Genomic DNA, 3,697 nt, shown 5'->3' on the forward strand with positions numbered 1-3,697 from the left:
CCGGTGGATATAATATGTGTAATAGCCATGATAGCCTAGCGTAAGTTGCTTGCTTATTTATTTACTTGTTGTATTGTTTATTTGTTTGCTTGAAGTTAGTGCAATTCTTTTTCCGCGGTTTGCTAGTGTCCGCAATAACCTATTTTTTAAAACTAGGGCACAATAACCATGGGCTACATATTTATTGTAGTGACCATGGGCCTCCTACGGGTCGTAGAAACAATGGGCCTTCTACGGGCCGTAGAAACAATGGGCCTTCTATGGGCTATAGCATCAATGGGCCTTCTACAGGTCGTATGATCGATTGGCCAAACATGGGCCAATAACAGACCACATTATGGGTTGTAAACGGGCTAGAGTTGAAATCGTCCGTTCATGGGCGGACCATAATGGGCCGTCATTAATTGGTTGTATTTGATGACGCTATGAAAATAGCCCAACGAATTAACGGGCCACAAACGGGTCGACTATAACCACGGGCTGAATTTGGCCCACAAGCAGAAAAGGCCAGTAACGGGCCGTAAGTAATCGAATGCTGGATCTTTCAATTGCTCTACAGGAAGAGCAAGATCTTCGTTTGACTCTATAGGAGTCACACAATGTTGATCATGCTAAATGGCAAAAAGATCTAGATCATGCTATTGTTCTTACTCGTGTGCTTAAATCCGAGAAAGCCGCACTTGGGGTTGGCCATGATAGACTCAAGTAAGAAATTGATACACTTGACAAGGCTCACAAGGCCTTGAAGGGTGTTCATGCTTCTCTCAAAGAGTCTCATGATCAACTCCAAGTGAAGCTAATCAAAGAGATTTCCACTTCTCATCCATTCGTTCTAATTGATAATGCCCATGCTACTAACCCTTGTTGTGAGCATGTGCATCTCGTGGAGGAAAATACTAAGTTGAAAGAGCAACTTGAGAAGGGTCTTGTGACTTGCATACAAGGCAAGAAGAACCTCAATGATCGTTTGAGCAATCAAAAGGAAGTCGTAGGAAAGGAAGCACTTGGGTTTGTACCCAAGTCAAAGAAGAAGAAGAACAAGACCAAGCAATCTCACCTGCTCAAGGAAAATTTTGTCAAGGCGGGTGAGGGTGGTCATGAGAAGAAGAAGAACAAGGAAGTGGGTGGTAATGCCAAGAAGGGCAAAACTTCCCCTAGCAGCAAAGCCGGCGACTTTAACCCCTCTTATGTTTTGTGTCGTGCTAGTGATGGGCATGTTTATGCTAAATTTGTTGATTCCTCTTATGAGTACATTGAATGGTCTATTTGGGTTCCTAAGACCCTTGTTACTAACATCAAAGGACCCATTCAAAAATGGGTACGTAAATCCAAGCATTGATCTCTTGTAGGAGTTTGCTTCCGATGGGGTGTCATAGTTGATCGATAGTGGAGCAAAAAATCATATGACCGGGATCAAGGACTTGGTGGTGGATGTGCATCCAATTGCATCTATGCCCACCCATGTCCAGTTCGGTGATGCTTCAACTTCTAAAGTATTAGGACTTGGCAAGGTGGTCGTCTCTCAAGATTTATCTATTGAGAAGGTCATGCTAGTTGAGTACCTTGCATGCAATTTACTTTCCGTTCATCAACTTGCACTTATGGGCTTTGCAACATTTCTTTGTTCTTGATACCGTGGCCCTTTTGTGGAGCAAGACTCTTAAAGTAGCCTTTGTTGGGCATGTCGAGAACGGTCTCTATGTGGTGAACTTTTTGGAGCGACCCACTAAAACTGCGACTTGCCTAATGGCTAAAGTTGATGTGGGGTGGCTTTGGCATCACCTACTAGCCCATGTCAATATGAGATCTTTGCAAAGTCTCCTCAAAGGGGACCACGTCGATGGACTAACAAATGTGAGTTTTGCCAAAGACCGTGCTTGTATCGAAGGAAAGCTTCATGAAACGGCTCACCGACCATCGACTATCATCTAGTCGAAGAGACCCTTGGAGCTCCTTCACATGGATCTCTTTGGACCTCCTTCCTTTGATAGTCTTGGTGGAAGAAAGTATTGCCTGGTGATTATAGATGACTACTCAAGATATACTTGGGCATATTTCTTCAAGAGGAAGAGCGAGACTCAACATACCGTCATCAACTTTGCAAATGAAGCTCAACATTAACATGAAGCAAAGATCTTGATGATTAGAAGTGACAATGGCACCGAGTTCAAGAACAATACCTTGGATGAGTTTCTTAGTGACAAGGGGATCAAGCACCAATATGTCGCACCCTATACCCCTCAACAAAATGGTGTGGCGGAGAGGAAGAACCGGACATTCATGGATGCGGTAAGGACCATGATGGCGGAATTCAAACCCCCGTACAACTTTTGGGCTGAAGCCATCAACACCGCATGTCATGCATCCAATAGGCTCTACCTCCGAAAAGGATTGAACAAGACTCCATATGAGATACTTACCGGTAACAAGCCCAATCTCAAGTACTTCAGGGTGTTCGGTTGTAAGTGTTTCATTCTCAAGAAAGGTGTTCGTTTGTCTAAATTCAAACCTAGAGCTCAAGAGGGCATTTTTTTGGTTATGCTACAAACTCTCATGCTTACCGTGTCTTCAACAAGTCCACCGGACTCATTGAGGAGACGTGTAACATGGAGTTTGATGAAAATAACGGCTCCCAAGTGGTGCAAAGTGGTCTTTGTGATATGGGTGATGAAATTCCTCCCCAAGCCATAATAATAATGGGGATTGGTCAAATACTCCCCATTGAGGAACCCCTTGTGGCCGAAGGAGAAGGAAAATGCTCTACTCAAGTGGAGCCATGTGACGCCCCCAATTCAACCATACACTAATCATACACGCAAATGTGTACGATCAAGATCAGGGACTCACGGGAAGATATCACAACACAACTCTAGACACAAATAAAATAATACAAGCTTTATATTACAAGCCAATTGTAACGCCCCGGATTCGATGCTCCAGGTGTCTTCCTGTTATTCGCCGTTGTTGCCATGTCATTTTCTTGCGTGTTGCATTTTGCCATGTCATCATCTGCATTTCATATCATGTCATCATGTGCATTTCATTTTGCATACGTGTTCGTCTCATGCATCCGAGCATTTTCCCCGTTGTCCGTTTTGCAATCCGGCACTCCTATGTCCTCCGGCAGTCCTTTTTGACCTCTTCTCTTGTGCGGGTGTTAAATGTTCTCGGAATGGCCCGAGGTTTGCCAAGCGGCCTTGGTATAGCACCGGTAGACCGCCTGTCAAGTTTCGTGCCATTTGGAGGTCGTTTGATGCTCCAACGGTTAACCGGGTAACCGTAAAAGCCTCTTTTGTTTGCAGCCCAACACCCCCTCCAAAGTGGCCCAAAACCCATCTAACTCCCTTCCATGCTCTCGGTCGTTCGATCACGATCGCGTGGCCAAAAACCGCTCCTCATTTGGACTCTCCTAGCTCCCTCTACCTATATATACACCTTCCCCTCCGAAATTCGCGGTCAAATCCTACCCTAACCCTAGCTTCTTCCTCCTCCAGCCGCCGGACATGTCCGCGCCCCGCCGAACATGTCCAGCCGCCGCCCGCCGGACAACCGCGACGCGCCACGTCGCCCTCTCTCTCCCCTGCGTCCGCCGCGGCCCACAGGGCCCGCGCTCGGCCCGCTCGAGCCCGTCGGCCGCCCGCTCCGCCCGCGCTCGCCCGCAGCGCGCCGCCTCCGCGCCTCCGTGCCCGACCCCGTC

This window comes from Triticum dicoccoides, chromosome 5B, assembly GCF_002162155.2.
Source record: "Triticum dicoccoides isolate Atlit2015 ecotype Zavitan chromosome 5B, WEW_v2.0, whole genome shotgun sequence".
Classification (NCBI taxonomy): domain Eukaryota; kingdom Viridiplantae; phylum Streptophyta; class Magnoliopsida; order Poales; family Poaceae; genus Triticum; species Triticum dicoccoides.